The 17,811-nt window shown below is 40.0% G+C and overlaps 1 protein-coding gene and 1 non-coding gene across 2 annotated transcripts in view; both read right to left on the reverse strand.

The window, feature by feature from the left end:
- LOC106608337 (retinitis pigmentosa 1-like 1 protein) overlaps window positions 1-9,048 on the reverse strand; it is a 28,549-nt gene extending 19,501 nt beyond the window's left edge. The window contains exon 1 of the mRNA XM_045719540.1: window positions 8,864-9,048. The gene's annotated coding sequence lies outside the window, so the exon portion shown is untranslated. The remainder of the gene's footprint in view (window positions 1-8,863) is intronic.
- A 6,751-nt stretch (window positions 9,049-15,799) lies between these two features.
- Window positions 15,800-15,882, reverse strand: trnal-cag (transfer RNA leucine (anticodon CAG)). The gene has a single exon. It is a non-coding gene; the product is annotated as a tRNA-Leu (tRNA).
- Window positions 15,883-17,811: the final 1,929 nt, after the last annotated feature.

Below are 17,811 nucleotides of genomic sequence, written 5' to 3' on the forward strand. Positions count from 1 at the left end.
TAGCAAAATTCCTGCTTGAGAAATTTTTGTTAAGAAGCTATTTTCTTTTGTTTCATTTTGACAATTTTAATTGAAAACAATCACAGTAAAGTACTTAGTTGCTACGCAAAATATATGTTCTATCGAGATCAAAATGGCCGCATTGAACCTTTCAAACTGGAATCCTTCATTGACGAAACCGCCACATCCATTTGGAAGTTACTGCAAAACAACAAACACATTTTTTTTTTCTTCCCATCACCCGTCAGAAATCATTGCATGTATGATAGAACAACAGTACTTCATTCTTGTACTTCTTGTACTTAAAAGTACTTCTCCCATTCGGTGTTCACTGAAACATTACATACTGAACATATTCTGCATGGCCTTAAACAGATGAAGACAAAGGAAGGAGTCATACAACATGCCTTGTTGCCTAGTTAAATAACGGTTACCTACAAGAGAGCTTGGCGGTAGGACTTATCTTAGGTATAAACCCCTTTACATAGAGGTCCTTCACATTCACTGTTTTCTCATAAGGAACAATTGCAAGGCAATGTCACGGCTTGATACTGTGCTTGAATATGATCATGTCAATTTGTAACTTTGTCTGGAAAACTGACAGCGTTGTTGACAACATTGGCCTTAAATTGTTACACGAGACTGAAGCAAAGCTCAAGGACTGAAGAGGATGTTGAAAGGAACCAATAGGAAGCATCTTTGCTTTGAGATCTTTTAAGGAATGCTGTCATTTCTGCATGACATTCATGGAGGGTGAGGACAGACGGGTAGAGAGCAGGACAGACAGGTAGAGAGCAGGACAGACAGGTAGAGAGCAGGACAGACAGGGATAAAGAGGACAGACAGGGATAAAGAGGACAGACAGGAATAAAGAGGACAGAGCGATAAAGAGGACAGACAGGAATAAAGAGGACAGACAGGGATAAAGAGGACAGACAGGAATAAAGAGGACAGACAGATAAAGAGCAGGAGAGACAGGGATAAAGAGGACAGACAGGTAAAGAGCAGGAGAGACAGGGATAAAGAGGACAGACAGGTAAAGAGCAGGAGAGACAGGGATAAAGAGGACAGACAGGTAAAGAGCAGGAGAGACAGGGATAAAGAGGACAGACAGGTAAAGAGCAGGAGAGACAGGGATAAAGAGGACAGACAGGTAAAGAGCAGGAGAGACAGGGATAAAGAGGACAGACAGGTAAAGAGCAGGAGAGACAGGGATAAAGAGGACAGACAGGTAAAGAGCAGGAGAGACAGGGATAAAGAGGACAGACAGGTAAAGAGCAGGAGAGACAGGGATAAAGAGGACAGACAGGTAAAGAGCAGGAGAGAGGAATAAAAAGGGCAGGCAGTCAGCAACAGAGGTAAGCTTCATGCGACTTTATATAAAGAGCTTAGGCCTAGCGAGCCGACCGCATCAAGAACAGAGGAAGTGGACCTGTCCTTTGCTTCATCTACTCTAAGTTACTGTGCTAAAGATTAAAGCATTACAAGTTATTGTTCGATATATACATTTTCCCCATAATGCCAATATCAACCAGTTCAACAAACTATACAATACATAAATAAAGTACAGTGTATAGTACACTACATAAATACAGTACACTACATAAATACAGTACACTACATAAATACAATACACTTCGTAAATACAGTACAGGTACAGAACACTACATAAATACAGTACAGTGTATAGTACACCACATAAATACAGTACACTACATAAATACAATACACTTCATAAATACAGTACAGGTACAGAACACTACATAAATACAGTACAGTGTATAGTACACCACATAAATACAGTACACTACATAAATACAATACACTTCATAAATACAGTACAGGTACAGAATACTACATAAATACAGTACAGTGTATAGTACACTACATAAATACAGTACACTACATAAATACAATACACTTCATAAATACAGTACAGGTACAGAATACTACATAAATACAGTACAGTGTATAGTACACCACATAAATACAGTACACTACATAAATACAATACACTACATAAATACAGTACACTACATAAATACAGTACTGTGTACAGTACACTACATAAATAGAGTACACTACATAAATACAGTACACTACATAAATACAGTACAGTGTAGAGTACACTACATAAATACAGTACACTACATAAATACAGTACAGTGTACAGTACACTACATAAATACAGTACAGTGTACAGTACACTACATAAATACAGTACAGTGTATAGTACACTACATAAATACAGTACACTACATAAATACAGTACAGTGTACAGTACACTACATAAATACAGTACAGTGTACAGTACACTACATAAATACAGTACACTACATAAATACAGTACAGTGTACAGTACACTACATAAATACAGTACAGTGTACAGTACACTACATAAATACAGTACACTACATAAATACAGTACAGTGTACAGTACATTACATAAATACAGTACAGTGTACAGTACACTACATAAATACAGTACAGTGTATAGTACACTACATAAATACAGTACAGTGTGGTAAGAATGCAGTTATCTTGAGAGACTATGTGGAGGTTTAGCACTAAAACCCTTGAACGTGATGAGAAAAGATTTAAGTGCACTGGCACATGTCAGCGAATAACAGAATATCTGCAATATTCTGTGTGGTAATTACCAAGTAGGCTACAGGAAGTTGGATATAACAACAGGTTTACTGGAGAATGGTTGTCTCCTGTAGAACTCATTCAGTACAGTGAAGATACAGACTGGTTGTCTCCTGTAGAACTCATTCAGTAATAGTGAAGAGACAGACTGGTTGTCTCCTGTAGAACTCATTCAGTACAGTGAAGATACAGACTGGTTGTCTCCTGTAGAACTCATTCAGTACAGCGAAGATACAGACTGGTTGTCTCCTGTAGAACTCATTCAGTACAGTGAAGATACAGACTGGTTGTCTCCTGTAGAACTCATTCAGTACAGTGAAGCTACAGACTGGTTGTCTCCTGTAGAACTCATTCAGTACAGCGAAGAGACAGACTGGTTGTCTCCTGTAGAACTCATTCAGTACAGCGAAGAGACAGACTGGTTGTCTCCTGTAGAACTCATTCAGTACAGCGAAGATACAGACTGGTTGTCTCCTGTAGAACTCATTCAGTACAGTGAAGATACAGACTGGTTGTCTCCTGTAGAACTCATTCAGTACAGCGAAGAGACAGACTGGTTGTCTCCTGTAGAACTCATTCAGTACAGTGAAGATACAGACTGGTTGTCTCCTGTAGAACTCATTCAGTACAGTGAAGATACAGACTGGTTGTCTCCTGTAGAACTCATTCAGTACAGCGAAGATACAGACTGGTTGTCTCCTGTAGAACTCATTCAGTACAGTGAAGATACAGACTGGTTGTCTCCTGTAGAACTCATTCAGTACAGTGAAGCTACAGACTGGTTGTCTCCTGTAGAACTCACTCAGTACAGCGAAGAGACAGACTGGTTGTCTCCTGTAGAACTCATTCAGTACAGCGAAGAGACAGACTGGTTGTCTCCTGTAGAACTCATTCAGTACAGCGAAGATACAGACTGGTTGTCTCCTGTAGAACTCATTCAGTACAGCGAAGATACAGACTGGTTGTCTCCTGTAGAACTCATTCAGTACAGCGAAGAGACAGACTGGTTGTCTCCTGTAGAACTCATTCAGTACAGCGAAGATACAGACTGGTTGTCTCCTGTAGAACTCATTCAGTACAGCGAAGATACAGACTGGTTGTCTCCTGTAGAACTCATTCAGTACAGCGAAGATACAGACTGGTTGTCTCCTGTAGAACTCATTCAGTACAGTGAAGATACAGACTGGTTGTCTCCTGTAGAACTCATTCAGTACAGTGAAGATACAGACTGGTTGTCTCCTGTAGAACTCATTCAGTACAGTGAAGATACAGACTGGTTGTCTCCTGTAGAACTCATTCAGTACAGCGAAGAGACAGACTGGTTGTCTCCTGTAGAACTCATTCAGTACAGCGAAGATACAGACTGGTTGTCTCCTGTAGAACTCATTCAGTACAGCGAAGAGACAGACTGGTTGTCTCCTGTAGAACTCATTCAGTACAGTGAAGATACAGACTGGTTGTCTCCTGTAGAACTCATTCAGTACAGTGAAGATACAGACTGGTTGTCTCCTGTAGAACTCATTCAGTACAGCGAAGATACAGACTGGTTGTCTCCTGTAGAACTCATTCAGTACAGTGAAGATACAGACTGGTTGTCTCCTGTAGAACTCATTCAGTACAGTGAAGCTACAGACTGGTTGTCTCCTGTAGAACTCACTCAGTACAGCGAAGAGACAGACTGGTTGTCTCCTGTAGAACTCATTCAGTACAGCGAAGAGACAGACTGGTTGTCTCCTGTAGAACTCATTCAGTACAGCGAAGATACAGACTGGTTGTCTCCTGTAGAACTCATTCAGTACAGCGAAGATACAGACTGGTTGTCTCCTGTAGAACTCATTCAGTACAGCGAAGAGACAGACTGGTTGTCTCCTGTAGAACTCATTCAGTACAGCGAAGATACAGACTGGTTGTCTCCTGTAGAACTCATTCAGTACAGCGAAGATACAGACTGGTTGTCTCCTGTAGAACTCATTCAGTACAGTGAAGATACAGACTGGTTGTGTCCTGTAGAACTCATTCAGTACAGTGAAGATACAGACTGGTTGTCTCCTGTAGAACTCATTCAGTACAGTGAAGATACAGACTGGTTGTCTCCTGTAGAACTCATTCAGTACAGTGAAGATACAGACTGGTTGTCTCCTGTAGAACTCATTCAGTACAGCGAAGAGACAGACTGGTTGTCTCCTGTAGAACTCATTCAGTACAGCGAAGATACAGACTGGTTGTCTCCTGTAGAACTCATTCAGTACAGCGAAGAGACAGACTGGTTGTCTCCTGTAGAACTCATTCAGTACAGTGAAGATACAGACTGGTTGTCTCCTGTAGAACTCATTCAGTACAGTGAAGATACAGACTGGTTGTCTCCTGTAGAACTCATTCAGTACAGCGAAGATACAGACTGGTTGTCTCCTGTAGAACTCATTCAGTACAGTGAAGATACAGACTGGTTGTCTCCTGTAGAACTCATTCAGTACAGTGAAGCTACAGACTGGTTGTCTCCTGTAGAACTCACTCAGTACAGCGAAGAGACAGACTGGTTGTCTCCTGTAGAACTCATTCAGTACAGCGAAGAGACAGACTGGTTGTCTCCTGTAGAACTCATTCAGTACAGCGAAGATACAGACTGGTTGTCTCCTGTAGAACTCATTCAGTACAGCGAAGATACAGACTGGTTGTCTCCTGTAGAACTCATTCAGTACAGCGAAGAGACAGACTGGTTGTCTCCTGTAGAACTCATTCAGTACAGCGAAGATACAGACTGGTTGTCTCCTGTAGAACTCATTCAGTACAGCGAAGATACAGACTGGTTGTCTCCTGTAGAACTCATTCAGTACAGTGAAGATACAGACTGGTTGTCTCCTGTAGAACTCATTCAGTACAGTGAAGATACAGACTGGTTGTCTCCTGTAGAACTCATTCAGTACAGTGAAGATACAGACTGGTTGTCTCCTGTAGAACTCATTCAGTACAGTGAAGATACAGACTGGTTGTCTCCTGTAGAACTCATTCAGTACAGCGAAGAGACAGACTGGTTGTCTCCTGTAGAACTCATTCAGTACAGCGAAGATACAGACTGGTTGTCTCCTGTAGAACTCATTCAGTACAGCGAAGAGACAGACTGGTTGTCTCCTGTAGAACTCATTCAGTACAGTGAAGGAGACAGAAGATCAATACAGACGCCGTAATCTGACAGAAAACAAACCTTGTCCATTAAATCCACTTCAATCATTGTAGATGAAGGGGAGGAAACAGGTTAAAGAAGGATTTTCAAGCCTTGAGACAATTGAGACATGGATTGTGTATGTGTGTCATTCAGAGGGCGAATAGGACAGACAAAATATTTAAGTGCCTTTGAACGGAGTAATGGTAGTAAGTGCCAGGCACAACGGTTTGAGTGTGTTAAGAACTGCAATGCTGCCGGGTTTTTCACACTCAACAGTTTCCCATTTGTATCAGGAATTGTTCACCACCCAAAGGACATCCACCCAACTTGACATAGCTGTGGGAAGCATTGGAGTCAACATGGACCAGCAATCCCTGTGGACACCTTGAAGTCCATGTCCTGATGAATTGAGGCTGTTCTGAGGGCAAAAGGGGGTGCAACTCAATATTAGGACAGCATTCCTAATGTTTGGTCCACTCAGAGTAGATATACAAACTTACATTTTGGCAGATGCTCTTATCCAGAGCAACTTACAGTAGTGAAGACATACATTTCATACATGTCTTTTTAATTTTTATTTTCTGTACTGGCCCCCCATGGGAATCAAACCCACAAGGCTGGCATTGCACACACCATGCTCTACCAACTGAGCCACAGGGAAGACCCTACTTACACCTGGTTCGGCTTAAAATACCTTTTCCTTAATTGTTCACAATCTAGTATCCTGTGGCTTCTCACCCCTGTTGTGTAATTGGAATGAGGGAAGCTCCCGCCATTCTTAAAACAGTCACCTCAGTCACCTCCACCTAGAGTCACCTCTCCACTGTGATCACTGATGTGATGTAAAAATGGCTGCCGCAAAATGGCTGCCATCCATCACACACCTGCTTTTACAACTGCTTTGAACATCCGGTAAAGTACCCAACCAATCCATAGTAAAAAAAAATTAAAACGTTTTTACTCAAAATGGCCTCCAGGGGTGCTGCTGATAATAACATTCCATTGCACTTGTTTAAAGTTAAGTTAGGTATTTAGAATACATCCCCTACCTTTCTATTAAGCTGCTATTAGATTGAAGATGACTTTGATAACACATTAATGAAGACGAGGAAAAACAAAAACAAAATAATTCTTGGTTATCTCATCTGGCCCCCTGAGATGTCATGGCTGACGATCATGGCTCCCGATCATGGCTCCCAGAGGAGTGAGGTGAGGAAATTACAAACAACGTCCTCCGAACTGGTAAAGGTCAGGAATGAAGACAGCCTTATCTATTGTAGTATGTGACACAAATAGTACCCTATCCCCTATATAGTGCACTTTGTACTATGTACTGCGTTCCAGCAGGTATATCTCTCTGGTCATCCCCAAAGCCAATTCCTCCTTTGTCCACCTCTCCTTCCAGGTCTCTGCTGCCAATGACTGGAACGAACTACAAAAATCTCTGAAACTGGAAACACTTATCTCCCTCACTAGCTTTAAGCACCAGCTGTCAGAGCAGCTCTCAGATCACTGCACCTGTACATAGCCCATCTATAAATAACCCAAACAACTACCTCTTACCCTACTGTATTTATTTATTTATTTATTTTGCTCCTTTGCACCCCATTATTTCATCTTTGCACACTTATCTACTGTCAAATCTACCATTCCAGTGTTTTACTTGCTATATTGTATTTACTTTGCCACCATGGCCTATTTATTGCCTTTACCTCCCTTATCTCACCTCATTTGCTCACATTGTATATAGACTTATTTTTCTACTGTGTTATTGACTGTATGTTTGTTTTACTCCATGTGTAACTCTGTGTTGTTATATGTGTCAAACTGCTTTGCTTTATCTTGACCAGGTCGCAGTTGTAAATGAGAACTTGTTCTCAACTGGCCTACCTGGTTAAATAAAGGTGAAATAAATAAAATAAATAAAAATACAATTAGACCAGAGACTGTAGGGCTGGTCGACTATCCTGCAGCCGAACGATGATGATGTGGGCTCTCGTCCAAAGTAGTGTACTATTTAGGGAATAAGGGGGTGCTATTTGTGGCCCTAGTTCACCACGGGTCTTTTCCTTTCCTGCTCCAGACCAGATCATCCATGTTGTCAACATCGAGGGCACATCCACACATTTGTTCACCTTGTCAGCTTGGGTATCCGCTAGGCTTCCTGCCACTACCTGGGCTGCAATGAACATCAAATACATGGAACCAGTGAAAAGAGAATAGGTTGCATTGGGGCTGCATCTAATATGTTCTATTGATTTCACAGATAGAGAGAGAGAGTTACAATTTAGCTAATTTTTTTAAAACTTATTTTATACTATATATTTTCTTCAACAAGAAAGTTATTCATTTGATAGCAACATTAGGTTTTTACTGAACCAATGACCAATGAGCCCATTCCCTCAACCTTTTCAGTTCTTCTCCCAACAATTTTAACCTTTGCTGCCCTGCAGATAACAGGTCATCGCTGTGTGCAAACAGATAGCCTTAGCCCCAGATTTACACTACCAAGCGTTTGCACCAGGTACAAAGTTTATATTAGTATTTTAGTGAGGGATTTAACACCGAGACACCAACACAACTATCTGTATTAGTAAGGGATTTAACACCGAGACACCAACACAACTTTCTGTATTAGTAAGGGATTTAACACCGAGACACCAACACAACTATCTGTATTAGTAAGGGATTTAACACCGAGACACCAACACAACTATCTGTATTAGTAAGGGATTTAACACCGAGACACCAACACAACTATCTGTATTAGTAAGGGATTTAACACCGAGACACCAACACAACTATCTGTATTAGTAAGGGATTTAACACCGAGACACCAACACAACTATCTGTATTAGTAAGGGATTTAACACTGAGACACCAACACAACTATCTGTATTCACACCTTCCCTAATATCTTGTTTTTTCTCCTAACATTTACTTTAAATGTTTTGTTCTATCTTCAATGTTTAATTCCCTTTTTGAAAAAGACAGGTGCAAACTCTGGGCCCAAGTATTACCAGTATAGATACAGCAGATGATAATACTCACGCTTCCAACACTCATGATCCCAATCTCAGGAGATAACAGACCCAAACTGCTTGAAAAACCACAACGGCGACCTGATCAACCAGATCCCTACATATAGACTCCAAATATTACAACAAACCATCAGTCTGCACACTGTGAGTAATACCAAGCGATCAGAGGACAGAAGGAAGTGTCAAGTCTGAAGCCTCATGCCTCCCTCCCCATGAGGCCTCTACTGGCAGCTATCTGCTAATCGGTTCTCTCTCTCTCTCTCTCTCTCTCTCTCTCTCTCTCTCTCTCTCTCTCTCTCTCTCCCCCTCTCTCTTTCTCTCCCCCCCACGCTCTCTCTCTCCTCCCTCCCTGTGAGGTCTCTTCCGCTACCTGCTAATCTGGTTGTCGTGGGTTAGGACCAGGCTAAGGATAGAACGGAAAGCCTCTCTAATCGCTAACCCTCAGATCGCTACCAAATCTGCTGAGGCTTTCGGCAGACACATGGCCAGGACTTCAGCATTGCATAATCCCAGGGGGAGACAAACTTAGCACGTTTTCAACGGTACGCCACAGGGAGCCAATGGATGTCCATGACTAGGCATTATCAGGGGAAGCCAACCCTGTCCACGTGGGGACCTGTGGGGTTATGCTGTTTCAGACTGATCTAGAGCTAGACAACCAACATTGCACAACTGAAGGAGAGGGCATTGGAAGTGAAATAATTGTCATCATGGGCATAAATCATAAGGCCGTCTTCAGAGAGACTTCAGAGAGACTTCCTATAGACTTCAGAGAGACTTCAGAGAGACTTCAGAGAGACTTCCTATAGACTTCAGAGAGACTTCAGAGAGACTTCCTATAGACTTCAGAGAGACTTCAGAGAGACTTCCTATAGACTTCAGAGAGACTTCATATAGACTTCAGAGAGACTTCCAAGAGACTTCAGAGAGACTTCAGAGAGACTTCCAAGAGACTTCAGAGAGACTTCAGAGACTTCAGAGAGACTTCATATAGACTTCAGAGAGACTTGCAAGATACTTCAGAGAGACTTCAAATAGACTTCAGAGACTTTCGAGATACTTCGGAGAGTTCAGAGAAACTTCATATAGACTTCAGAGAGACTTCATACAGACTTCATATAGACTTCAGAGAGAGTTCAGAGAGACTTCATATAGACTTCAGAGAGACTTCAGAGATACTTCATATAGACTTCAGAGAGACTTCATATATACTTCAGAGAGACTTCAGAGATACTTCATATAGACTTCATAGAGACTTCATATAGACTTCATATAGACTTCAGACAGACTTCATATAGACTTCAGAGATACTTCATATAGACTTCATAGAGACTTCATATAGACTTCATATAGACTTCAGACAGACTTCATATAGACTTCAGAGAGACTTCATATAGACTTCAGAGAGACTTCATGTAGAATTCAGAGAGACTTCAGAGAGACTTCAGAGAGACTTCATATAGAATTCAGAGAGACTTCAGAGAGACTTCATATAGAATTCAGAGAGACTTCATATAGAATTCAGAGAGACTTCATATAGAATTCAGAGAGACTTCAGAGAGACTTCATATAGACTTCATATAGACTTCAGAGAGACTTCGTATAGACTTCAGAGAGACTTCATATAGAATTCAGAGAGACTTCAGAGAGACTTCATATAGACTTCAGAGAGACTTCGTATAGACTTCAGAGAGACTTCATATAGACTTCAGAGAGACTTCAGAGAGACTTCATATAGAATTCAGAGAGACTTCAGAGAGACTTCATATAGAATTCAGAGAGACTTCCAAGAGACTTCATATAGAATTCAGAGAGACTTCAGAGAGACTTCAGAGAGACTTCATATAGACTTCAGAGAGACTTCATATAGACTTCATATAGACTTCAGAGAGACTTCAGAGAGACTTCATATAGACTTCAGAGAGACTTCATATAGAATTCAGAGAGACTTCATATAGACTTCATATAGACTTCATATAGACTTCAGATAGACTTCATATAGACTTCAGACTGCCTGCTTTTGTTTTTAGTTTTTAAACACAACAGAGACATATCAAATCCAAATCAAATGCTTACTTACGAGACCTTTCCCAACAATGCGGAGTTAAAAAGTAAGAAAATGAACAAATAGATAAATAAAAAATTGTACCACAGTAGAAAAGCAATAATGAGGCTATATACAGGTTATATACAAGGAGTACAGGTAAGTGTACTGGGGTACGAGGTAGTTGGGGTGAGTGATTGAGGTGATTTACACCGAGGTGATTGATTAGAGTACTATGTACATGTAGGTAGGGGGTGAAAAGCAGAATGTCCGGTTATCCGTTTAATTAACTGTTCAACAGTCTTACGGCTTTGGAGAAGAAGCTGTTCAGGAGCCTTTTGGTCCCAGACTTGGCGCTCCGGTACCGCTTGCCATGCGGTAGCAGAGAGAACAGACTGTGACTTGGGTGGCTGGAGTCTTTGCCAGTTTTAAGGGCCTTCTTCTGACACCGCCTGGTATAGAGGTCCTGGATGGCAGGGAGCTCGGCCCCAGTAATGTACTGTGCCAAACGCACTACCTCCTGTAGCGCATAAACAAGCAGTGATGCAGCCAGTCGAGATGCTCTCGATGGTGCAGCTGTATAACTGTTTGAGGATCTGAGGACCCATGCCAAATCTTTTCAGCCTCCTGAGGGGGAAGAGGGTGTTGTTGTGCCGTCTTCACGACTGTGTTGGTGTGTTTGGCACCTGATAGGTCCTTAGTGATGTGGACACTGAGGAACTTGAAGAACTTGAAGCTCTCAATTATTTGTTCATCAGAAACCATTCGAGTCCCCTCCCTCTTTTGGGGATATGGAGCCACACAAAATATGAAGTGGTTTTGTGGAAATATTCACATAAACTTCACCACCCCATGTACAAGTATTAAATATGGTTTGACAGGAAACTGTAGGAAATTGGCTGTGACCAGGTTTTGTAAATACGGGGCTTAACAACGACATGGTGGGAGGATTACCAGGATGCTTAGAAAGGACGCTCTAGTCATGGTGATAATGGGATGGGTCCTCGATCTCCTGATCTTTGATTTCTGATGATTCATGTACATACACACGCCTGATCTAAAAGCTTCAAGCAGGTGATGGAGGTGATGGAGGTACAACTATGAAAATGAATGTCCATCGATCTTTTAGTCATGAATAAACAGGGCTGGGCTCTCAATCTTTCCATATTTGATTTCTGATGATTCAGTCAGTATGAAAAGGGAGTGTACTTACTGATCGAACAGGTGCCGGAGGTGCAAATATGAATCGATGTCCATCTAGGGCTGAGCTCTCCATCGCTCCATCTCTGATTATACAAGTAGGCCTATGCAAATGGGTAGTATATACAGTAAGCAGTAGGTAGAATATACAGTAGGCAGTATGTAGAATATACAGTGGGTAGAGTATACAGTAGGTTGAATATACAGTAAGCAGTAGGTAGAATATAGAGTAGGTAGAATATACAGTAGGCAGTAGGTAGAATATAGAGTAGGTAGAATATACAGTAAGCAGTAGGTAGAATATACAGTAGGCAGTATGTAGAATATACAGTGGGTAGAGTATACAGTAGGTTGAATATACTGTAGGTAGTAGGTAGAGTATACAGTAGGTTGAATATACAGTAAGCAGTAGGTAGAATATAGAGTAGGTAGAATATACAGTAGGCAGTAGGTAGAGTATACAGTAGGTTGAATATACAGTAAGCAGTAGGTAGAATATTCAGTAGGAAGAATATACAGTAAGCAGTAGGTAGAATATACAGCAGGTAGAGTATACAGTAGGCAGTAGGTAGAATATACAGTAGGTAGAGTACACAGTTGGCAGTAGGTAGAATATACAGTAGATATAATATGCAGTAGGTTGAATATAGAGCAGATGGAATATACAGTAGATAGAATATAGAGTAGGTAGAATATACAGTAGGTAGAATATACAGTAGGTAGAATATACAGTAGACAGTAGGTGCAATATACAGTAGTTAGAATATACAGTAGGTAGAATATACAGTAGTTAGAATATACAGTACGTAGAATATACATTAGTTAGAATATATAGTAGGAAGAATATATAGTAGGCAGTACATACAATATACATTAATTAGAATATATAGTAGGAAGAATATATAGTAGGCAGTATATACAATATACAGTAGATAGAATATATAGTAGGTAGAATATATAGTAGGCAGTAGGTAGAATATACAGTAGTTAGAATATATAGTAGGTAGAATATACAGTAGGAGGAAGACAGAATATACAGTAGGTTGAATATATAGTAGGCAGTAGGTAGAATATACAGTAGTTAGAATATATAGTAGGTAGAATATACAGTAGGCAGTAGACAGAATATACAGTAGGTAGAATATATAGTAGGCAGTAGGTAGAATATACAGTAGGCAGTAGACAGAATATACAGTAGGTAGAATATACAGCAGGCCGTAGACAGAATATACAGTAGGTAGAATATACAGTAGGTAGAATGAACAGTAGGCAGTAGACAGAATATACAGTAGGTAGAATATACAGTAGGCAGTAGGTAGAATATACAGTAGGCAGTAGACAGAATATACAGTAGGTAGAATATACAGTAGGCAGTAGGTAGAATATACAGTAGGCAGTAGGTAGAATATACAGTAGGTAGAATATACAGTAGGCAGTAGGTAGAATATACAGTAGGTAGAATATGCAGTAGGCAGCAGGTAGAATATACAGTAGGTAGAATATGCAGTAGGCAGTAGATAGAATATACAGTAGGTAGAGTACACAGTAGGCAGCAGGTAGAATATACAGTAGGTAGAATATGCAGTAGGCAGTAGATAGAATATACAGTAGATAGAATATACAGTAGGATGAATATACAGTAGATAGAATATACAGTAGGTGGAATATACAGTAGGTAGAATATACAGCAGGAAGTAGATAGAATATACAGTAGATAGAATATACAGTAGGTAGAATATGCAGTAGGTAGAATATACAGCAGGCAGTAGATAGAATTTACAGTAGATAGAATATACAGTAGGTAGAATATACAGTAGGTAGAATATACAGCAGGCAGTAGATAGAATATACAGTAGGTAGAATATACAGTAGGCAGTAGGTAGAATATACAGTAGGTAGAATATGCAGTAGGCAGCAGGTAGAATATACAGTAGGTAGAATATGCAGTAGGCAGTAGATAGAATATACAGTAGGTAGAGTACACAGTAGGCAGCAGGTAGAATATACAGTAGGTAGAATATGCAGTAGGCAGTAGATAGAATATACAGTAGATAGAATATACAGTAGGAAGAATATACAGTAGATAGAATATACAGTAGGTGGAATATACAGTAGGTAGAATATACAGCAGGAAGTAGATAGAATATACAGTAGATAGAATATACAGTAGGTAGAATATGCAGTAGGTAGAATATACAGCAGGCAGTAGATAGAATTTACAGTAGATAGAATATACAGTAGGTAGAATATACAGTAGGTAGAATATACAGCAGGCAGTAGATAGAATATACAGTAGGTAGAATATACAGTAGATAGAATATACAGTAGATAGAATATACAGTACTCAAAGACAAACGTCACCCTTACGGTGGCTAACATTGAGAGTTAAGTAACTGAATAAGTTATTCAACTAATTGAATAAGTAGACAAATCTCATCCAATCAAGTCCTTGCATCACAGAAGTCAGTTAACCTACATGTGATTAGCATACAGGTTTTACTGCTACAGTAATGTGCTGCTGAATCTACAATAGAGGACGTCAGTCTCTGACTTGACAGAGATTTACATTTACATTTACATTTTGGACATATAGTGGACACTCTTATCCAGAGCGTCTTACAGTTAGTGCATTCAACTAAGCTAAGGTACAATGGCACATACACAGTAATATAATTACAACACGGAACAAAGAAAAGAAAATGACCTTTTGAGTCATTGCTGTAAACGTTACATACTGCTAGCCCCTCCAGCACCTGCAGGAAGAAAAATAAAAAAAAACACAGAACGAAAGGGCTAGTAGACGGCAGGACCAGCCCTGTCCCGCTCCTTTCTGGTGGCTGTGTGTTTCTGCTAAGAGGAGAGCAAGTGCTTGATCGTCACCGGGCTGCCCACACCCACTCTCACTCCTTAACACAAACAAACTCTCAAGAAAAAAATCTGCCTCCTGTCTTAAGTAGCTTGTCAGGGTCGGCGTGGGGTGGGTTGGGGTGTGAGTGTGGGCTGCTCTGACTCACGGGACGCGGAGACCCCTGTTGAGTCAAAGGAACTGGTGATGATGTCATCCACCCACGTCCACTGAGAGGGCTTTCCTGAGCCAATCACAACGGAAATGGAAATGAGTGACAAAGTTCCATACCCACAAAACATTCTAACCTCTCACCCTTACAACAACACGATGAGGGAGAAAGTTCCAGACTCCCAAAAGACATTCTAACCTCTCACCATTACAACAACACGATGAGGGAGAAAGTGTTTAGAAACATATTGTTATTGTTATTTACAATAAAATGTACTCCAAAATGACACAATATATTATTTCCCATTCATTTCTGTTAGGCAAATGCATCCAACAAATTCGTAGTCACAAGCTTGATGTAATCATTGCATGCTATGAATATGGGACCGAATACTTAACTTTTTACTACTTTAATACACATATAAGTGAATTTGATCCATTTAAAACAATACAGGGTCACAAATGGGGGGACAGGGTAATTTTGTGGTGGATGGTGGTGGTTGCAGTAGGCATCTATATCAGCAGCAATTTCAAATCAGGCTATAAGAGATCAATTGAAACTTTCAATTAAAAATGTGTCTTTTACATGTATGGTTAGAGTTTATGCTTCATTAATAGGTTATGTATAAAAGGAAATGTTTACTATAACGAGTTTTAGGTGAAACGGGAAGAAAGAAAAAAATTGATGTCAGAAGTGGGATTCGAACCCACGCCTCCAGGGGAGACTGCGACCTGAACGCAGCGCCTTAGACCGCTCGGCCATCCTGACTACATAGAATACTGAGCAGTTTTATCGGGTTTTAAAGGGTTATATCGATAAAGTAATCTATATGATATTACTTAAATACAGATATAGCAGCTAAAGCTTGTTAAAATGGTTTAACACTAGCTTACCAATGCTAACGTTAGCTTAGCTGCTAATGCATATCAATGGTTTACCCAGTATTATTTAGCATGCCATCTAACTAGGTCATTTTAGCTTCAGCTTGCATGAACCACCGTGATGAATCCTTACTTTTGTCGTTGTGTATTTGTGATTTTAAAAAAGGCAGCTTTCTGCTGGCTACCACATTTATTTTGACTCAATAGATATGTCTAGCTTGCTGGTGAAATACGGGGCCGTTGAGTGAACAAGCCATGGAGCGTTCCTCCGTGTCCGTAGGGCTCTCCGTTAGTTTGCTATGCTCGATCTGCCACTACGTTTTTACAACGTATTATGTTTTGAAGCAAGCAGTGCAAAATCAAAAAATGCACAATAAATCAGGTAAATCTAAGCACCTAGCAGAAATTAGTCAGTAGACTAATAATACTGTAACGACCTCGGGTTTATAGCCGCGGATATCGACTTTGCTACTTGACCAAGCTTTTATGGCACAGTCAATAGCGCGCTGGACTTCGGGCTAGAAGGTCCAGGGTTCGAGACCTGCTCCCTGCCTGTTTGATTACAATACTGTCATAAACTGCATGACCATTTTGTCATTCTAAAGTTTTAAACAAAGAGTCAATGTAGAATAGTTTCTAAAGCCTCAGGGCAAGCTTCCTGGCCTTATAAAAGTGCAAACCCTGTCCAAAGAAAGAAACTGTAGTCTAGTTCATAAGGTGTTTCAGTTGCTCCTCTTTAATTCTAATACAAGCCCATTCCATAAATCAAATATGACCAAACTTTAATAACTGGAGAGATTCCCAAACTGATATTGAAACTGTATTACTATTAGTAAACTGAGAAAGCTGAGAGAGCGTTACTAAACTGAGAGAGCTGAGAGAGTATAACTAAACTGAGAGAGTATTACTAAACTGAGAGAGTATTACTAAACTGAGAGAGTATTACTAAACTGAGAGAGTATTACTAAACTGAGAGTATTACTAAACTGAGAGAGTATTACTAAACTGAGAGTATTACTAAACTGAGAGAGTATTAGTAAACTGAGAAAGCTGAGAGAGTATTACTGTGTTACTAAACTGAGAGAGTATTACTAAACTGAGAGAGTATTAGTAAACTGAGAAAGCTGAGAGAGTATTACTGTGTTACTAAACTGAGAGAGTATTACTAAACTGAGAGAGTATTACTGAACTGAGAGAGCTGAGAGAGTATTACTAAACTGAGAGAGTATTACTAAACTGAGAGAGTATTACTGTATTACTAAACTGAGAGTATTACTAAACTGAGAGAGTATTACTAAACTGAGAGTATTACTAAACTGAGAGAGTGTTACTAAACTGAGAGAGTATTACTAAACTGAGAGAGTATTACTAAACTGAGAGTATTACTAAACTGAGAGAGTATTACTAAACTGAGAGAGTGTTACTAAACTGAGAGAGTATTACTAAACTGAGAGAGTATTACTAAACTGAGAGAGTATTACTAAACTGAGAGTATTACTAAACTGATAGAGTATTACTGAACTGAGAGAGTATTAGTAAACTGAGAGAGTATTACTGAACAGAGAGTATTACTAAACTGAGAGAGTATTACTAAACTGAGAGAGTATTAGTAAACTGAGAAAGCTGAGAGAGTATCACTTAACTGAGAGAGCTGAGAGAGTATTACTAAACTGAGAAAGCTGAGAGAGTATTACTAAACTGAGAGAGCTGAGAGAGTATTACTAAACTGAGAAAGCTGAGAGAGTATTACTAAACTGAGAGAGTATTAGTAAACTGAGAGAGCTGAGAGAGTATTACTAAACTGAGAAAGCTGAGA

Source organism: Salmo salar, chromosome ssa06 (genome assembly GCF_905237065.1).
Source record: "Salmo salar chromosome ssa06, Ssal_v3.1, whole genome shotgun sequence".
NCBI lineage: Eukaryota > Metazoa > Chordata > Actinopteri > Salmoniformes > Salmonidae > Salmo > Salmo salar.